A 22,411-nucleotide genomic window follows, 5' to 3' on the forward strand; every position below is an offset into this window, starting at 1 on the left:
AATAAAATAGTCTAAATGGGCAAACACAGCTTAAGTCCCCACTCTCGGCTGAGAGCATGGTCGCAGTACTAAAGGCTCCTGGGACTCACCTTGGTGGCTTTCCAAGAGCTATTAGCTATTAGTTTGCATTAACACACTGAAAGAGAAGGTCAGATGAATTAAAAGTGAGAAGGTAATTCAGAGAAAGGACATCTTCATACTAAGCAACAGCAGAATGCATGACACATGGTAAAGACTGGATATATACTGAGTGCACTTACAGACAACATCAGGGTCATGCACATATTTGTGTTAGTGATATGGACACAGGCTGTAAAGTGCATACAGGACAATAGCTTAGCTGAGAAACTTTATAAAACTTTAAGGGTCGAGAAGATTTTTACTGAATTTTCAACAGAAATTTCAAAGTAGAGCCATCTTCAGACTATTAGGAGTGACTCTATACTTCAAAGCAATTATTAACTTTAAAGGCAGCCTAATAAAACCTGCACTGACAAGTTCCTAATGCTCCACTGTCACCTACATGTCAATTCTGCCCCTACAAAATATAAAATCTTTACCTCCCTTTTTTTAAAGTACCTGTATTCTGGAACATACCTACTTTCCTTCAGTCATCACCTGTTCACCTGGCACCAGGATACATACTTCTACAAACTGACAGTCACCATAGCAACCCCCCAGAGACAAACCTGAAGGAACCACTTTCCTGAGACTCACTATAATAGCATCAACATAGACGGCCACCCCACCCAGCTCCATCACCCCTCATAGAATCAGGAGGACAGGACAAACAGGAGGACAGGAGAGAAGAAAATGAATCCCTGGTGCTCTTTAAGCCTCTTGGAATCGGGTAAAACCCAATCAGGATAATCACAGAGTGAGAGAGGGTACACACATCCAAGCCCAGAGGGCTTGATGACTGATGACTATTCTTTGTGATTTTCCAGGCATCTTGGCAGGGAACACAGGTGTTTCCTGACAAAACTTATTCCATTGTGACCCTGCAGTGACTTGGACCCCCAAACCTGTGGAACATAAGGAAAAGGTCAAATGTCAGTTTGCTATCTGGGACAAATCCTGAGCAGCTATACTTCTCAGGAGAGGAGTCAACTCCCCACCCTCCCCACCCCCAGTTAGGGCCACAGGGGAGGGGGGGACTCCGGCATTTCAATGCTGTTGGAGACCAGATGAGCAGAAGACTGGTTGGTTATTTTTAAATTGAGAAAACTGAATGGGAAGGGAGAAAACCTGAATTCTTGTGATCTCTTAAGGACCCTTCCAGCCTCCAGATTCTCCCAAGGAACACTGCATATGCACATACATATGCACACGCTTCTTTATAAAAATGTATACGGATGCGTGTGTGTGTGTGTGTGTGTGTGTGTGTGTGTGTGAATATATATATATATATAAATGAGTACAGTATTCACACTTCCAAACACAAAGTACTTGAAATGCACACTGCTGAGATCAAAAGGCTAGTGAGCTGCTTTGCAGAAGCTGGGACTGAAGCACACAGATACCACTGACAGATCTGGGCAGAGCCTAGCAGCTCTCCTGACATTGCAGTTCACCTTAAAACCAACTGACTGGTGGCCATTTGGGTAGCTGCAAACCCTGCAAAAGTCCATAGACGCTTTCTCCTAGAGATTCTAGTCACCAGTGTCCAAAAGTCAGAAGTTCAGGCTGGAAAAAAGGAAGGAGAGGAAAGAAAATGCCCAAGCCCTATCTCCAGACACCCAGCTCCACCACAAACAGTAGGCTGGCAAAGCAACTTCCTTCCTCTAGTTCAGTTCCTTAAAAGGGCAAAAAGGTCACTCTCTTCCCACCTTGATTTTCAGGGGTCCCCCTCAACACTTTGATCACAGGTACATTAAGTTGAAAACTGAAGAAAACTATAAAATCTTCTAAAAGGAGGAGTTTCACTCTGATCCTATACTGTCAAATAAATTTAAAGGTGTCCATCTCAGCCCTGAACAATCAGAACAAAAATAATTTATAGCAAAGGAGAAAGGAGTGAAAATCCCTTCAGATGAATGAACTGAGATGGTTTATCCCAGGTTGTTATTTTCTTGGATCAGGCAAGAGTTCTGATCCCACGTCAAGAATCAAAATGTGGGTGACAGAGGCCAATATCCGATAGGAGTAATAACCAACCAAGTCGCTCAGGTCCTGACAAAGAGCTGGGGAGCTTTGGGTTTAATTAACTTGTTCTCCACTTACAGACCATTAGAACAAGATCCTACTCTTAACCCTTTGTTGACAGATGTGCTGCCAGCCCACAGGAACAGTTTGCCTCCCCTCCAACTTCACAGCCCCAGTAATGCCCAACATTTCCTAACCGGGCCAGCAGGGCCGGGTGCAGACATTGGCGTCCTCCCAGTGTTCGGTCCTGGCAGGCAGAGCCAGAAGTAGTGAAGGCCTTAGACCTCCACTAGCGTCTCAGAAAACCATAGCATCACCTTGTCTGTGCCGCCCAGAGATGCTTGGCTATTCTTAACGCTGCTGGACAATGCAAGCGCCACCCCTTTGCTCTTCGACAGGGTGGCTAGGAAAGCGCGGCTTTGTGTGTGACAGCGAGTGTGCGTGCGCGAACGTCCCCAGGCTCACACACCCCCTTCCACCTAGCCTGCTTGCAGCTCCCGGTCTGTGCGCGCAAGGGGCGCACTGAGACAGGATCCACCTGGCAGACAGCCGCGCCACCAGGCCTCTGGCCACAAGGCCTCCGGAGTAGGGAATGACATCCACGCCCCAGTGCCCAACCGCAGGGATGGCCGGAGAGAGCAGAACCCGGAGCTCAGCAAAGGCGAGGCAGGGGTCAGGGGCACAGAAGGGCGACAGGAGGGCACAGCGCTCCCCACTCACGCACCCCCCTGCCCCCAACTTTTGGAGCTGGGGGCCAGGGCTGCTCGCTACTCGGCAGGAAGTTCACAAGACCGCACTGAGCATGCTCTTGGGGAGTGTGTGCGCGGGTGTGGGCTCTTTGCTCCCTCAGCCTCAGCGACCCCGCAGCCGCGCTCAGAGCTCTGGCCGGATTGTGGTCCAACCCTTAGTCCCCAAGGGGCCCTGGGGCCCGAAGGGCCTGCCTGATCTCCTGGCCCAGAGAGCCTGCTCGCCTCCTCCCTCCTCCCCAGGAGCCCGGGGCCAGTCCCCCTCATTCTTCTCCCCCACTGGCCCATGGACAAACCCACCCTGCGCGCCTGAGTCCCCAGGAGTCCAGCATGGCCCACGCCTGCAGCGTGACCCCATCGGGCTCCTCCAAGGTTCGAGCGCCCATCTGCCATTCCCGGCCGCTCGCCTCCAGCCTGTGCCATCGGAGCCTCCTCTGAACAGGTCCAAGGAAAGCTTTCAAGCCTCCTCCACCCGCGGCCTGGAGGGCTTCATTCTCCCCTTGGGAGGGGCTGCCCGGGGCAGGTGGGAGACTCACGGCGCGCCCCCCGGCTGCACTCCTGGGTCCCGCAAAGCGGCTGAGGCCGGGGAACCCATGCAGCCCGGGAGAGGAGGCAGGCAAAGCCTGGGGCTGTGCCGCCCCCGGTGCAGGTTCTCCAGCGCACAGGTGTGCGACTCCCCATCCCCCCGCGGTCCCCTCTGTGTGCATCTCCCCCCACCCCCGGGGATGGCGAGCTCCGACATGATCATCCGACCCAGCAGCTCTTACCTTCTTGTTGAGCAGGAGCAGCAGCAGCCGGGATCACCTCCCGCCACCCTGCCCACAGGGCCCGAGGCGCAGCTGGGCTCGGGGTCGTGGCGCCCGGAGCCTGAGGCGTGGGTACCTGGGCTAGATCGCGCCCGGGGTGGCCACCGCCGCCGCCGAGCTGCAGGGCCGCAGCTGAGCGGGCCGCGGCAGGGACGGTCTGCAAACTCCCAGCCCTGGCGGGGCCGCGCACAGCGCGTCCACACTAGGCCTACGCGCGGTAGAGACAGTCCTCTGGGTCCAGTGGACCAGGGCAAGGGAGTCTGCCCGCGATTTCTTCAAACCCTCTGCAACCCGACCTCTCCAACTTCTCTCTGCTTCTGAGCTCCTGGCTCGCGGAGGCAGGGATTCCGGCCAGGGACATTCGGCAAACTCCCCGCCCTCCCCGGAGGAGCGCTCAGCCAATTCCAATTCGGAACGCCCCAGCTTTTCAGGGGTTGTCTGCAAACTCTCAATCTTGTTGAGGAGGACTTCCAGCCTCGCAATTCCGCCGCCCTAGGGGAGACAAGAGAGAGCTAGACCAATTGTAGCCATAAATAATGTTCTAGGGGCAGCGTGCAAATGCTGATATGACCATGTATCCTCCAGAGTGGTGCAGTCCAAGCCTGTAAGGACCTGTGGCCATCCAGCGGTGAAATCCAATGAGGATGAGATTATAGGTTCAACTGTCTAGTGGTGCAGGCAACTTTAATAAATGCCCTGAGGCTCAGTTACTTCCTTTGTAGAATGGTTTAAATGAGGCCGTCAGAGTTGCTACCGCTTGGTTTTTGTGACCTTGTGCAAGCCACTTAACCATTTGGGATTCAGCTGCTTTATCTGTGAACATAATAAATACAGATTCATGAGGCTATTGTGAAGATGAAATAAATGTAAAGTATTTAGTAATACCTGGCATATAGTAGGCACCTAGATAATGAGTTTGGTTCCTCTTTCTCTGCCCTGCTTCCTGCCCCTGATTTTAGGAACACTCTGGACATATACCCAACCATTATACTGTTGTAAATTCAAAAAGAAATGAAACACATCCCATGCCCTGAAGGGACCACAAAGAACACTGACGGGCATGAAATGTTAATTCTGAACCTCCAGAGAGAATGCCTTACATTCACTAAGCATTACAGATCCATATTAAGTCATATCTGTAATGGAGAAAGAGTGGGCTGGTGGATTACCAAGGGGTGAAAATGACAAGGTCTGTAATCCCAGCATGTTCCAGGTTTTTTAACACTACTTCAGGTTACAGTGAATGAGTTTATGTTTAAATTCCTCTGACCTTCCCTGCAGGATTTCTCCATCCCATTTCCCTGTCCTCCTTGGGTGTCTTCATTCTTGGACTAAGATCACCCCATCCTGCTGCTCAGGGTTTTCAGCAGAAGCATTTAGAGAGAGAGGACTGTAGAAAGTTTAAACTCTAGAAACAATTCAATTCATCTTCATATTGTAAGTAATTTCTCAGGACCACACACCCAGTTAGGGAGGTCTCCTGACTCCAGGACCTTAACACACCCTGTGGCCTCTCTTGCACAAAGAGTTTGAGGCACCAGGTCAGTTTTCCCTATAACTTGAACCTGGAAGAAATAAGTGGAATTTTTCCCCATCAGATGAGCCACAAAATATCAGCCACTTGGGTCCTCAGCTGTCAGGAATTGTCCAGGTAGTGCTCAAGGACCACAAGGAAATCTGCATGGACAAGACAATTCCTCTTCATAAGAAAAATACCTTTTGTTGAAATCCCAGGAATCCCAAGGCACGTATTTCCCTTAGTCCCTTGGAAGAAAATAATGTCTCAAGCTTGCTTCAGGCACCAGGAGGGAAATAAAAGAATGGTGACATCTGGTGGCTAGGCCTTTCTGTGACGAATATGGATAGTACAGATTCTAATCATTACAGATTCGCTTGGAAGCCAAGTTCCCACAGGTGGTTAATTGTACCACCTGGTTGCCTAAAGATTTCTAAAAGACATTAATCATTTAAACTTTATGGTTATTACAGATGGTTTTCTCAGAAAGTTTTTTTTTTACAAAAAGTATATGTATACGTAGAGAGAGAACAAAACAGTGTAAATCCATATTTGTATATGTATATGAATTTTCTATATTTGTATTATATAGTCTACTTATTTATATAAATAATATACTTGCAACACCTTTGAAGAAATTAATACTTTCTCAATTGTTTTTCCCCACAGAGTTAGTATTGCAATTTGTTATACTAATAACTGCCAAAGGACACTGCTCATAGATATAAAGATGCTCACTAGGATGGAGTTATCTGTTTCATCGTGTCCTTTCAAGAGAGGGTTCGTTACAAACTTAGGAAGAAAATAACACAGTGGACTTTCAATAGTGAAAATCTTGACAAGTGATGGTCAAGGTCATACCTGGTGAACAGGTATCTCTTTCTAACAGTATACCACTTATGAGCAACAAGTGTTAGGTTAAAAGAAGAGAGATGTTAGGAATTATTTCACAACAATACCACAGTATCTTTTGGTATTGCTAAATCTTCTCTGTGTTGCTCCATGCCTTCCCATATACTTGTCACAGGTACTCTATGCTAGAAAATTGCCCAATTATAATCATAAAAAACATCTCTGTCCATACAATCAAGTCCATTGTTTTTCAGCATCTCTATGTAAGTTACATTTATCCTCATAATAATTTACGAGTAGATTTTATGATACACATTTGATACAAACAGCATACTAGACTTTAAAAGATAAATAATATATTCATCAATAGACACAATTGATAAAGATCAGAGCGAGAATTGAAACCAAAGTTTGTATGTCTCTAAAGTCCAGAATCTTTTACACCATACTGCCCACATTAGACAACATGTAAGAAATGAAAATTAGGGTGTAAACTACTCTAAAGTAGTTTTTCTAAAGCACATTTCTTGGTCTATTCAAATTGTATGAAAATTATAAGCAACAATTATGTTTGTAAATCTTAAAAATCTGGGTCCCATGTAACTCAGTCTTGGAACAGCTCTCTTTGAAATAAACAAATGATATGTTTTTCCTGCCTAGGACTTTGACTATCTTTAATGGCTGGAGGAATTATCTGTTACATAATCCTAGTAGAAGGTGAAGCTTCTGACCAAGTTTTTAGGGCACCATTGCTAGCAGCAGTACCCAGAGACTGATCCATAGCATGAGGATGTAGGCTGCGATGTCTGGCACTTAGTGGTGAAGGTGACAGCATCTTCACCTTACCAGTTCTATGACATAGTTTTAGGAGTTGTTTCTAGATGCATGCCTCTGAGCCTTACTCTCCATTTTCCCTTAAATAAATTCCTTGTCTCCTAATAACAATCAGAGTGTTTCAGTTGTTAGTACTGAAGTAACCAGAGGGATGCAGACATTAGAATCAAGAGGCACAGGACTTGGTGGGGGGTGGGGGGTCAAGGATGGGTTATCTAGTCTCATTAAGGCCTGCTAGGGCTGAAAACCCAGTGGGGAATGATATTGGCCAAATTATATTTCTTTATTGTGTGTATGTACAAATATGTAACAACAAAACCCATCACCATGTATGATTATAATGCACCAATTTAAAAAATGGGAAAATAATAATAATAAAGAAAACCCCAGTGGGTTTAAAAGCTTTTGATGCAGGCAGCTGTGGCATGTAGTGGCAACAATTTATTAAATTCAGCTCTGGAGATGTAGCTCAGTTTTAGAGGTGGTGCAAGGCTCTGGGTTAAATCCCCAGGGTTCAATCCCCAGCATCAACACACACACACACACACACACACACACACACAAACACAGAGTTCATTAAAATGTCAACTGTAGTTACCCAAAATAAAGTACTTGTTGAAATCAAGTTTTAGAGAAACCAAGTGGCAGCTAAGGAATGTAAGGACTGGGAAAGAAAGGTGTTTGTTTTTTTATGCAGTTGGACAACTTAAAGAAAGAATAATAAGCTCAAAGTCCTGAATTTTCAGGTCAAAGTACATATAGAGTAGAGATTGTTTATGACTTCTGAAACAGACAAACCAAAAACTAACAACAATAAACAATAAAACTTATTTTTAGCAACTAGAGGCCAATACAGGTAAAAAAGAAATAGATACCATGGGTTACTAAATTACAATTTTCTTGAATTCACAGTCACTCTCAAATTTGAAACCAAAGACACCAATTAGAACAGAGTAGAACTGAGGACAGACTGGAGACACATAGGAGAATTCAGATGACTGGGTGTATTCCATACCCCTCAAATTCTACATTGGCTTCCCTTACCAAATGAAGGCAATAATGAGGTCCTTGCTGTGTTGATTGAGGTCCTATAACAAGCAGGCAGAGGGTGTGGTCTTGAAACCTCAGATCCCAGCATGCTCCAAGAGGTCAATTGAAAAGGTAAACTAGAAAGGGAAAAACTTATTCATCCATGAGTTGTGAGATCCTGCTAATTTGTAAAAGCACCAATCTGAGGGATACACATGGACACTGATTCTGAGAATACTAGACCAAGGAAGAAGAACACAGCATTAGATCAGGCTGAAATGATTGATGTGGAGGAGTTGCCAGATTCTAGACTCACTGAGCAGTTGGGAGTAGTGTTCATCATCTGCTCAGTTGCTAGGTATTATCCTAGTTAAGCTGTGGTGTGCTGATCGTGCCAGACCCTGCTGTCCAGAGTCCCTGCTGAATATATGGAGCCAGGTGGCAAATGCCACTTGTCTGCACCCCATCTGATAGAATTAAACTAGCCAATTGAATTTAAGAAGTTTATTCAGAGTGTGAACAATGCCAATCATTTTATTTTTTTCACGTTAGAATTTTAACTAAGATATAAAGAGGAAGTCATAACAACTTGATAGCAAGACAGAAACATTCTTGTGGAGTTAGAGTTAGTAACCTTAAAGTATAACTTATGGGGAAGATTCAATGATTTCATCTGCTGTGATCCCCATGGGCTGTCTCAATACAGACCTGTTCTCCCTTCACAGTCCTACTGATTTCTAATCAGTAAGTATTTTATTTTCCTAACCTGTTTGATACCTGTGTCCTTAAAACTTTTATCCTAATCCTCACTTTGAGTTGCTTTTCTTGAGCTTTTTGGGGAATTGCTTTCTTATAAATAAATAACTTTATCTTAAATAGACAATGTTGGTTCAACCCATTCCTTGTCTCTGTTACCATACTCAGTTCTCATTTATTTTTATAGTTAAGTTATACATGGTAACTTGTGAACTCTTTAAGACCCTGAGGAGCTAATATTCAGTATTGTGAACTCATATCCAGATTAGAGCTTGGGACATTGTCAGGCTTAAAAAATAATAGATAAATTGTGCATATGAGAGACAATGGACAATTAATAGCTAGGGGAAATATTTGAATGACGAGAAGAAAAGCTAAAAATGATTCTGTAATTCAATTAATGTGCATCATAATTTAATTAGTTTCACTTAAATATGCATTAGGAAATTTTCTGTTTTTAAAAAGTATGATAATCAACTACATATTAAAAAGAAGTTATTAAAAACTGAAGAATATTTGTGAATTAACGAGTTCAAATTATCTGGAGTTTAGTTCAACAATAGTAGAAAAACAGCAATTTTTGCCCACAAATAAAAAAGAATGGATCCTTTGGGACATGATATTAAATTGGAAAAAAAAACACAGGGGTACAGTGCTATTTATCTCCTAGGAAAGCATAAGTTCTCCTTGTTCCCTATGGTGAGAACAAGTGTCCACTAACCCAAAAAACATCCTGGGTAGAAGAACAAAGGGATGAGTGTTTATGATTGCTTACCATAATTACTTCATTCTACTTATAAGTTTCTAATTTTAAAATCAATACATTGCATATTCATTCAATGACTCAAGTAAAAATTAGTAAATGGGCATTTGGTGACATATAGCTTCCTTCTTCATAAACGGCCTTTTGCCCAACTGTTACATAACATTAATTATTGTAACAATTGATAAAGGCATGACTGGCTGCATCTCTCAAAAGATGATACTTTTAATTCCCCTACATCACAAAACAAATAGAAGTGGCATTTGGCAAAAGAAATAAAGATTTTTTTCTTTTCTCTGGAACTTCATTCCAGGCATATAAGATACTAAAAGAAAATTATGAAATCTCCACGTACATTATTTTTGGATGAAGTTATTTCAGTGAGTTAAAAATAATTTTCTGACTTTTCATAAATAATTACACTGACTATATTAGTATATATTTTATAGAATCATTTTTCTACTAAAATTATTCATGCTAAAATAATGTTGTCATAAAATTAATATATAATTAATGATTAAAATGATCAAAATTCAAAATCTTTATTGTGCCTATAATTATCATTTCTCCTTTTTTCCTTTATTTTTATCGCTCATTTTACTTGACACATTTAAATGAAGACACCTTTGGAGAACACTTTTGGGTGAAGTCTTGGTTATACTATTGATTTTTAAAGTGGCTTGTGTCATTCAGGTTAGTTGGACATACTGGGAAAGTTTCCAGACATTGGCAAAAAAAAACCAAACTGAACTTTCCTCCAAAAAGTCAGAAAGAATTTCATTAACCTTTTAATAAAAAAGGTATATTTCTCATTTGTTCAACTCTAAGGACATGCATTCCCAGGAGAACAAAACAACCATACCATAGCAAGATGATCTTTGTTTACATCAAGACTGGAATTTGAAAAAGTACAATGCTAGGATTATCTTTCAGTCAGTAAATGGTGAGCTTTCTCCCTCATGCTTGGTACATACCTTGGTACATGTGAAATTATATATGTTGACAATACACTAAATGATCATTAATGCTCATAACAATGCCATTGAGCCAACGTTTCAAAAGCTAATCTCAATTGATAAATAAGATAAAGGAAGAAATAAGTTAAAGAAAGAAAAGTAATGTTTATGAATTTAAAAAGTAATTTTACTTATTTCTTATAATATAAATAATTATCAGGTCTCTCCATGTCCTATTATATTTATGAAAACATGAAATATAGAAAATAACAAAATAGGTAAAATTAAATGTACAGATAAATGTAGGCAAGCTTTTATTATAGATATTATGTAAGTTTGTTCCATTCATTTTAAAGGTGTCAATGATCTTATGACATATATTGTCAAACTAGGAGTAGAATTAAACTAATCATAGAAAAATGTCAGATGTGAACATTAAGGGGGTTTTGAATTAATAAATCTCAGTACTATATTATTCTCATAAAAATTTTACTAAATTGAAATATTTAGGTTTAGTCAGTATTCTCTACTCCAGGAAGGCAGAAATTGTGGATTAGTTCTTCTCATAATTTTGTTATAGGTGTCCCTTTCACAGTTTTGAGTTTCTAAACTTGATGTAAACATAAGAGAACAGGCAAAATATTTAGATATGTGTAAAAGAAAATGGTGGAGGAGGATTAGACTTAACAAAATAACTGAAATTGTATTCATCATTCTCATTTGATGGAAGAAAATTCACCTAATTAATTAGTTTCAAGTGTCAGAGAAAAATCGTGAATTCAAAATTCTACATTATATCTTTAAATTACTCATCTATAGACAGTAGCATGTATCCAATGTTTGACTCTTTTTATAGACTTTAGAATGGTACATTTTTAAAAAAAAAATGGAAAAAAGATAAAATGGATTCTGGTTGACTTATGTGACTTTCATGTCAATTACTGCACTTAACTTCCTTGTTAGAACTTGCACATCAGCAGGTAATATGAAGTGCTGGTACATATCTTTCAATATATCTACTTAGAAACTGCCCTCTGAACCTCAACTTCTTGCTATTGCATCAGTAATGTGATTCATATTACAAATGACTGCATTAACTATTCCAGGACTTTGTAAGAATCTATTTTTATTGATGCTTTATGTATCTATACAGTGTCTTTGGAAAGTAAAAAGGAAGAGTTCATTGTCTCCACTAATAATACCAGCCAAATAATGAAAAGGATTGCTAGGAGCTACCCTATTTTCTGCTGCTGTGGTGACATTGTGAACTTCTGACATTCTCTAGGTCGCTGTCCCTCTGCTCATTCCAAATTTGTCAGGTTATTTGGCACCTGATCTGACCTCAGTGACTACAATGAACTGCTGAGCTATGAAGTGCTTGATTTTTAGATGCTTTTCCAAATTCCTCCCCCCACTGCTACCACCTTTAAAATAACAAGGTCAATCACACAAAAGAAAGATGGCAGCATTTCAGGTGCAATGATGCTGATTATCAGTATAACACATATAGTTCAGAATGACATCAACTTGTCCTTGAAGACCATGGCAAGTCTAGCTGGAACTAAGATAATTTTTAAAAAGGCAGATATGAATGAAAGTATCCATTTTTTTCTAAAGATACTTTATAAAATATGTAGGAAGGCACATTTTAAAAACTTGTTCTCAAGTTATGGCAACTTAAACCAACATTGAAAAAAAACTTCAGGAAAACACTAATGTTAACATGGACTATAGCTAAATAACTTCTGAATTAATCAAACAGACATTCTTCCTAATGCAGTAAAATAGATTATATAGTTAATATGAATCACTTGTGAGCAACATATAAGCAATCATTTGTGAATATTGTATACTAAGTTCCTCAAAAGGTTATCTTTTTAAAATTATTCATATTACAAAGAATTCCAAAATGGGAGTTCATATCCCACTTGAATCAAAGTGTGAAATATGATATATCAAGAACTATGTAATGTTTTGAACAACCTACAATAAAAATTAATTTAAAAAAAAAATAATTCCAGAAAACACTTTTGTTAATTAATTTAAAAAGGAGTGATTTCCACATATCTTCATCTCCTTCTCATTGCTTATGGTTTATCTTCCTTAATTTTGTGGCAGTAATCCCTCCTTCTCATGGCAAGTTGTTTGCAAACTGGTCATGCTTACATTCAAATACTCTCAGTTTTACCTGAGTATATCATATTTTTATCTGAGACCTCCACAGTTAGCCTAGGGTGATAAGAAAACAAAATGTCATATAGGTCTCATTCCTTCTTCACCAGGAATATAGAGAGACATGTTTAGACTTCTATGTAGAACATACAATGACTGCATGGAATAAAATTAGTATGTAATATCAATTTTTATTGTCCACAGAAAGCTATTCACACAGTAATTAAATCTTCATTTGAAAACTCTTAAAAGCAGCTAGTGTTTTTTTTTTTAAATTCAAAACAATTTTTGTTTATTGTAAGCCAGTTTTATGTGTAATATTGTAATATCTGAGTAGATAGTATATTGTAGACCTTTAAATTAAGAGAAATGTTAACAATCAGTTAACATGTATGAGGAAAATGACACTCCAAGAAGTGAATAATGCATCTTCAAATGTCAACAGATAGCTACTGATCATACCCAACATTATTTTAAGAAATTACTATAGTTATACTTGAAGGAAAATACAAAGCCAAACTTTAATATCATTTATTTTCTCTATCTAATTTTCACAAATGTTAGTTATCAAAGGGGACTGAATTAAAAAAATTATCTCCTGCTTTTAGTAGAAAAATTGTTCTAAGTAATTAAAGTCATAGTAATTCAAATTAAAATATTTTTATTAGTTTTTCTCATCCTACTTTTAAAGCCACAGGATTCGTGTAGCTGATGAGGTCTTCAGCAAGATACCAATACAATGCCAACATTATTCAGCAGAAAAGAATGTAATTATTCAAACCTAGAATGGTACCTTGAGTGATGTAATTAATGTTACACTCAGCAATAGGGCATTTCAATTGCCTGAGATAATGTATTCTTTTAAAAAAATGTGTTGGATCATATATCCATTGTAATTAGGGCAAAGGAAGAGTCAGAAGAAAGTCAGATGAAAAGCATGCGAAGAATATTATGAAAACATTAACCACTCTGTTAAATCCTAATTTTCTCAAACATTCTTTCCTGTATGCTTCTATTTTACCTACTTATTTGAATCTTTTATCTGTCACTATCAGATATGGTCTCCTTGAGGGTAAGGACCATTATTTACCTTTTCATCTCCAGAGATAGTACCTGATATATTCAGAGTTCAGTGTGTATTTGCTAAGTAAATGAATGAATAAATTGAATAAATATAGTATACATTTACATATGAAGCTAAGCATCTTGAACTCTGTAATTACTTTTTACATACATCATTGTAGCCTAATCTAAACTGAAAATAAGAATCACCAAGGGAATTTTATTAAGAATCCAGCTTCCTAGGAATCTCTCTTGATGAGTTTTGGGTTTTAACTGGAAACCTGTTGAGATTAATAAAATTTATTAAAAGTGCCTCAGGGAGTCATAAGACCAGTTAGTTGGAATGATATAGATGATTCCATATTTATGTTGTATATTTAGAAAGCAGGTAGGTCTCAAGAAAATCTAACAATTGTGTTTTCTTGAGGTGAGTTTTTCTGCTTCCTAATTGGTCTGTCACTACAAAAGTAAACTACACTCCCTTCTTTAACTTCAGTGTAGAAAGATTATGATTTAAGAAAATAAATTTTATGATGGAAAAGATGAAGCATTCAATAGCATTCTTCTGCAGGGTGGCCTATAAGGCACTGGCTTTGAGAACAGAATACATAAGAACATGGTCATACAAATGTGAGTCTTCAAACAGGGTTACATAGAGAGTGGGTGGAGGAGTAAAAGTTCTAATAATTGTACATTATGAACAGGTATTTTATGAGGATTTTGTATACACACTTTCTCCATGAGTTTGCACAATCAACCTATTAGTTGGGCATTATCTCCATTTACACTGAAGAATCATGATATACAACGGTCACTCACTCCATGGGGAGACTAAGCTAGATCTCTGAGTGCTATCTTGCTATCTTTTTTCCCCCCAACCTACTACAACCATGATTTTAAAATGACTGTGGATCTTTGGAAAGCAAGATTCACAGTTTCCTAATATATCAAATGCACACTGGAATTTTGTAGCTGTATTTTATATAGTCATTTCTATTGGGGAATAAAAAAAGAAGAAGGTGTGAGGGAGACAGTGAGAAACTTATAAAACTTAGTGCAATAAGCTATCTTAACTTCTCCTACCTCCTGCATATCTCCTATTTTAAACATTTTTTCTTGCACATAGATTCTCTTACCTCCTTGAATAGGTTAATTGTTTGAACTTCCTTACGACACTCTAAATTAGATTTTTGGTGATCTTATTTCTTATTTAAGCAAGGGTCAAGCCTATCCCTACTCCTGCTCAAATCCAGCACCATTGTTTTATCCTGAGTGCCTGGAATGCATTATAAACAGTGAGTATGATAAAAAGAGGTTGAGAAGAATGTAAGAAATGATGGTGTTAGGTAAGAGTTCAGAAATGCCAAGCTGGTGGAGGCAGGGTGTAAGAAGATGCCACTGGAGGACAAGACAGGCAAACAAGTCATCATGTCCCTGTTAAGATTAGTCCCATTCCCATGACAACTCCCACCATTGAGGGCTATCACCATGACAACTCCTGCCATAGTTTCTATACTTTAAAATGGCCAATGGGGGTAAAGTGAGCTGCATTCTAAAGTAACCAATAAGGGAATATTGGACAATATTCTACTCAGGTATCATGAGGTAACCAATGAGAGCAAATGGGATACAGTCCTCAATCCAGTCCACATAGGGAAGAAAAGGCTTCACAGCTCAGTATATAAGATAATTCCCAGACACTGGGGTCTTGAGCCTCTCTTGCTTGGTCCACTGCACTCTACTTTATGAAATGCTACTTCTAACTTCAACTTTATTTAATTTGTACCTTGTCTGTTACTTCTTTGGGTCTTGCTCAATTCTTTGTTCAGGACAAAAAGAACCTGAATCCCAACTGGACACCCTGATGATAAAAGTGCCACTTCTCAAAGTATCTATTCTAACCAATATTCTCATGCTAAAAAAAGGTTTTTAAATCCATTTCTTTCATGCTTTCTGCAAATCATGTGTTGTTATTTGCAGCATTTAATGAAAAATGTGACTTGGATTTGTTTAACCAACTATTTTTTTAAGTTGAATTTCAAACTACAAAGGTAGAATCTAAGGTTAATATATCAAGCCAGTGCTATCGCTGAATCCCCTTTATGCCTATAGACAATCCATATCCTTTATATGACCCTTGCAGAGAGTGGATACACAGCCAACTATTTTATTAAATCCTCTGTCGTGACCAAGAGTGAAGTCACTAACAAGGAAAGGAAAACAAGGCATGAGAGAAGAGCAATTGCACCCCATGTCAAGACATTCAGAAGGTGGATCAATACCATCTTCAAAAGCACCCACAAAAACAAAAATAATATTCTAACTTCATCCAAAATCTCCAGTCACCTCCGGCTAACAAAAGACCATATTCTACTACCCACAGCAGTAACTTTATGTTCCCTGCCGCTGTGGAAAATGTTTTATTGGACAAATGGGTCACACTGTGGCTATTGGATTAAGTAGTAGCTGCAGAATCCCAGGCCATCACACACAGGCAACTCTCCTGTTGGTATGCCTAGATAAGGTCTTATTCAATTTATGTCTTCTAATAATTTTTGAAAGTCATTCAGTGATTTGAGTTGATCTACTTGTATTTGAATTTTTGGTGAATGCACCATGGTTGAAGATAATAGAACTCCTAAATAATTAATTGGAAAATTTAATTGTACTTTATCTATTGCTATCTCTAGATTATAATTTTTTACTAAATTTGTAAGTGTGGCATAATATTCTAGCAACGTGTTTCTAAGTTTATGTGCTAATAATAAATCATCCATATAGTGAAGTATTTCTAAGTGACTGGATTGCTTTGTTAACAAAAATTTGACACATAGTTAGGCTGTTAGCCATCCCTTGAGGGAGTACTTTCCATTCATATCTCAAATAGGAACTTCATGATTTAGTGCAGGGATAGTAAATGCAAAATGTGGACTATCCTCAGGATGAATTGGAATTGAAAAAAAAAAACAAACTTTAATATCTATAGCTAAAACATACTTGGTTTTTGGCAAAGCAGACTATTGGGGAATCCCTGATTGAGCAGGTCCCATAATAAGCATCTCATTATTAATGGCTCTTAAATCTTGCAATAATCTCCATTTACCAGATTTCTTTTTAATGACAAAAAAAAAGGAGTATTATAGGGAGATATGGAAGGTTGTATATGTCCCTCCGTTAATTGTTGTTTGACCAGGTCATGGGCTGCTTGTATCTTTTCTTTACTCAGGGGCCACTGAGAAACCTATACTGGTCTTTCTGATTTCCAAGTAATTTTTATTGTCTCAGTGACCCCTTCTGAAAACCCAATCCATGTCTATTTATTTCTTGATCTATTTGAATTGGTGCTGCTATACCTTGTTCTTGTTCTCCTAATCTTTTTTCTTTCCTAAAATCTTGTCTAGCCCTAATAGTGGGCGCATTTGGATTGCTATTATTTGTTAATTGCAAACCTAATTGATCTAGGATATCTCGTCCCCATAAATTTATAGGAAGATGATCCAATAAATATGGCTGTATAGTTCCTTCACATCCTTCAGGATCCTTCCAATCTAACACCATTGCGTTTCTATGGGGATTAGTTGCCACTCCTAGGCCTCAAAGTGTTTGACTGGCTTGTTGTAATGGTCAATGTTTTGACCATTCTTGATGAGATATGATGCTAAGGTCTGCATGTGACCAGTAGCCCATTAAATTCATATGCTTGAATATTTAGTTTTAGCATTGGGCGAGAATCTAAATTTAAAGACAGCAGAGACCAATCTACAACTGTGGAGCCTAATCCCCTGGAACCTCTTTCTATTGTACTACTGGAAAATTTATCATGTAGGCTGGGTATTATTAATAACTGTGCTATTCTGTCTCCTGGTGAAATTACTGATATACCCTTTGGAGAACTAGCTATAATTTTTATTTCACCTTCATAATCGGGATCAATTACCCCAAGACTTATCATAAGTCCTTTTGTAGTAGAAGAACTGTGTCCCAAAAATAAGCCTACTGTTCCTTGGGGAAGAGGTCCTTTTACTCCTGTGAGAATGATTTGAACTCGCATCTCTGGTGTTAGTACTGTGCTGGTGGAGGTGCAGATGTCCAACCCTGTGCTCCCTCTGGTTCGTCTGATGAGAGATCTGATGGATAATGTGTCCTTGGCACTACCCTGGTGGTGTTGCTGGGTTCCTCCATGGTGTTTCTGAGTTCCGCCAGTGACCCATATATTTGAGGTTGTGGGCTATGTACTTTATAAAGAAAAGAGGTTTATATATTACAGTTTGGGAAGCTGAAAAAATAAAAATTAGATATTCTTATTAATTCAGCCTCTGATGAGGGTTCCTTCTTTGGCTATATAACATCATGGCAGATCGCATTGTTGCAGGAATACAAGCAAAAAGGAGAGATCACATGATGAGCTAGGAAGCCAGAGACTGTGGAGAAGTCTTACTCTTTCATAATGACTCTCAAGATGCAAGAACTAACCAGAGTCTCTTCTAAGGGCAGCATCTTCAGGTCTCCCTTTCTGAGGGCAGTGTCCTCAGTGACCTACCACTAGCTCCATCTCTTCAAGGTTTCACCATCCCCCATAACACCACACTCAGGAGCAAGCTTCCAACACAGGAACCCTGGGTGGACAAACCACACCTAAACTAAGCACTTGATAACTGAAGCTTTACACTCAATGCACAAAACTCTCACAGTGGGGAGAAAAATCTGGAACTCCTGCAGAAGCCCAGCAGATTGGAGAGGAATCAACATCCTATAAGCATCCAGAAAGTACAAAGGGAAAGAATTAAGTTTTAAGATGATAATAGTAGTTCTCAATTAATTTATTTGGCAATGATAACCAAACACCTTGCTGGCTTAACTTTTACAGAGGAGCAGGGGAGGTTGGCTGCCTGTACATGGTTCCAGAAAAAGGAAAACATTAATGATAAAGAGGGAGAGCAACCAAACACATCAGAAATGAGTGCTTTTCTTTTTTAAGATCATCTTTTAGCTTTGATATCAGTGAACCCTAAACAATGATCCAAGACATTACCTCTGTTCATCCTGATAAGAGCTGGCAAGAGTCATGGAGACCACTTGAAGCCCTCTGCCTTCATGTTCCACTCTGAACCAGGTTGCTGACATGGAGATCTGCAAATGGATACAGGTCCTAAATGGCAGGCATCAAGCAGGGTGCCAGGACACAGAATTGAACCCTTCCCTCCAGGAGGCTACTGGAAGTGATGAAATGCAATTGATGACTTACACCCAATGGGACACTGCTTCACAGAATGCCATAGAGATCAGAAACATATCCAGCCATACTATCTAGACCCTCCCTGCATGTCCAGGTAATGCAGTATACTGGTCACAACCAGAGACTGTGTCACAAGACTGCAGTTCAAATCTTAGCTCTGCCATTTACCATCTGGGTGATCTGGGCGGCTCCTCAATCTCTCCACATCTCAGTTCCTCATCTGTAAGAACTGGGGAGTGATGATGTCTACCCTCTGAGATTATAGTGGGAAGTAAAAGAATCTGTACATACAAAAGTAGCTCATATTGTGCCCTGGATATGTGACCACGTTCATCAATCTAACCCAATTAGCCCAATGTACAAAAGCACATTCATCTTTGCCCCATTTATCCTATCTCCAGCCAAAAGAAACGTTATGAAAATGAACTTTTCCCTCAAAACTTTTCTGCCAACTGAGTGAAACTAACCTTTAACTTCCACCTCCCAAGGGATGGCTGGTCTGAGATCTTTTCACCACTATGTGGATTTCTATTCACAGAAATTCCTTACAACCTCTTAGGGAGGTGTGATCCCAGCTAGAAGCCTCATGATCCTGATAATAAAATTAAAAGGTCATAACTCTGGACAGCTCTGGTGGGGAACAACCAGCTGCTTTTGGGGTTGAAGCAGCCACTGTCCACAGGAAAACAGCTGCCCCACGTCTACCTGCACCCAAAAGTCCTACCTAGCACACCGCCAAACAATTCCCTGTAAATCTGTCTGACCATGCAGAGAAGAAGTGTAAAAGGGAATGTCAGCACACATGAAGAGTCAGTCACAACAAGGCACTTGGGGAAATAGATATCAATAAAGATGTTAGGAGATCAGGCAAAGTACAAAATGAGTGATAAGATCAGGGATAATTTAACACGGGGGTAGTTGAATGCACTATCCTTGAAAGAATCAAGTGTATACTCACCATAAGAGTGAAATTTGAAAACAATAGGCAATGCAGACATAGATGATTTTAGTAATCATGCTCTCTTTAAAATGAGGCTTTGGGAGAAGAATTAGAAAAATGTGAGTTTTGCATTTTGTGTCCAGAACATGAGGTGATGAAAGGAATATATGCAGCAGGTGACATGCGTATTTCTTCCACCATTTCTGGGAGCATGTTTTGAAACCCTATCATTTAGAGTTTGGGGATAAAAATAGGTGTACCCTGGGTTTATGTATATAGATATGATGAATAAATAGACCATATGGTGAATAAAAAATATAACAGGTTACTATTTTAAATAATGGATTCAATTGATATTTTAAAAAATACATAAAATCTAGTATTCACATACAAACATTCAATCCAAGTAGTTATACATGTAGTGGTAATATTAGGGTTACTAATTATAACAAACTGTGTTTGAGTTTTGATCGAAAATGATGAAGGAATTCAAAAGTTATGTGAAATAAAAGAAATCTCATGAAAAAGCAAGTAAAGCAACATGGAGAAATACATGGGATCTGATACAGGGAGTGAATGAAAGTGAATCATATGCATATCAATTTGTAAATTGTGGATGAAATGATACATCCTATGATGTATATATTCTGAAGAAATAAGAATACAACAATTTTGAATAAAAATTTAATTCAAAATACACATCATGTCCCATATGAATATACTTTCATTGATGTTAAACTGGGTCACTTACTGTAGAAATATTAGGGTTAGCACTCAATATTCACTGAAGTTCATCTTGAGTATTCCAAAATGAATACGTATGTCAAGAAAATGAATATTTCGGAAAAATATCTCCTGAAAAGTTGTTTATAAATCCACACAGATGGACATGAAAGAATCAAGGTAGTATAAGTATATGACACAAATAGTTCATGTTTGCAAATTCATACTATATATATATATATATATATATATATATATATATATATATATATATATTTAATACATTAAAATGAAATAGTATGTACGCCAATCGAAATTCATAAGGGGATATATATCCTTCACATATGTACCCAAAATATTCATTTCCCTCTACATTGTTTCATATCTAAATTTGTTGAAGTATAAAGCTCACCACAGCTTGACTTTTCAGTTACCTCAGTGTATTGGGGGGCAGTGATCTCTTCATGAAATTTGTAGTTACCAAAGTGAGAGTACTCTCAAGAATATACCTGTGATGGCAGTAGAATTATATATATATATATATATATGTATATAAAAACATACATTGTGACCAAGGCGACAGAGACAGGGAGTCAGGAAGTTACATATTTGTTAATTTTGAAGATTCATGGAGAAGTAAAATGAGAAAAATGTGTCACAGGTTTTATAATATGTATCTTTGATGAAGCAAAGGCAAGTCCAAGTATACACCATGCGTCCTATCAAATGCCTCTACTTCTATTCCTTTAGGATTATTTTTATCGATGTTAGGATAAGTAGTCAGAGCCTAGAAGGTTATGGGTTAGTGTCAGAGATTCAATATTTCAAATGGCAAAATCAAAAATGAGTCTAATACATATGGGAACACGTGGCACATAAAAATCTTCCACTATCATCCACCACAATGCCTGCACATTACTATCACCCCAAAGAAGACACAATGAGAGGAGACGAGGAAAAAAACCTGTGAATACATATCTGAAATTGGAAATTCTGAGGTGCTCATAAACTTGGGTGTGGCAGAAGAGATCCCAAAAGTAGAGGACAGGGTAAACATTCCACAAACATGGAACTTTGCTGGCCTAATGACTTCTTGACTATCTGCCTCTGACATTCGTCCACTAGAAATAAAGCTTTGTGTTTTAGCTTCCTTTGTAGTGAGATCATGAAAGCTTGGTCTGAGTCCATGTGAACAGGAGGACATGGGTTCATATTTTCAAATAGGAATAGGAGGCAGCAGTCCTGAATCCTCTCTATGCAGGTAACTGTGGCCTTTGGGGTATGAATGTCTCCCTGAGTGGATTGTGAAGCCTTTGGCTCACTGCCCAGTTTTAATGGCATTTCTTTCAGCTTCCCTGAAAAATTGGTGTTTGTTTTTGAAATACAAAAAGGTCAACCAGTACACAGTGCTGGAGAAAGCTCTGTCACGTGGGGTGAGTCAGGGTCTGAAGTCAAAAACACAAACTGGGCTGATACCCCATATATCATACCCACTTGAGGGTAGCAACTTGTTTCTGAGCATCACACCAAATCCTCTCCCCACAAAAACATGCCTTTATATTTTCGGGTCTCCTGGTTACACCTTGTCAGTCACATGTCATTTGGAAGCCAATGACAGAACCACAGGGGCCCACCACAGATGTTGGATCACACACCTGCACTCCATTGCTCCAGGCCCAGTTCGCTGCTGGCTCCTACTCACTGGCATCTCTGCTCTTCACCATGATCATGAATTCCACTCAGTCAATAATGGCACTCACTGCTTCAGTCATGATGAGCAACAGGAGATCTAAAGGTTCTCCAGGGATTTCTGGTCATGGGATTCTCAAAAACTTCATGGTATTGGCCTAGCCATATTTCAAGAATGAAGAAGTG

The sequence above is a fragment of the Callospermophilus lateralis genome, unplaced genomic scaffold (genome assembly GCF_048772815.1).
Source record: "Callospermophilus lateralis isolate mCalLat2 unplaced genomic scaffold, mCalLat2.hap1 Scaffold_408, whole genome shotgun sequence".
NCBI classification, from domain to species: domain Eukaryota; kingdom Metazoa; phylum Chordata; class Mammalia; order Rodentia; family Sciuridae; genus Callospermophilus; species Callospermophilus lateralis.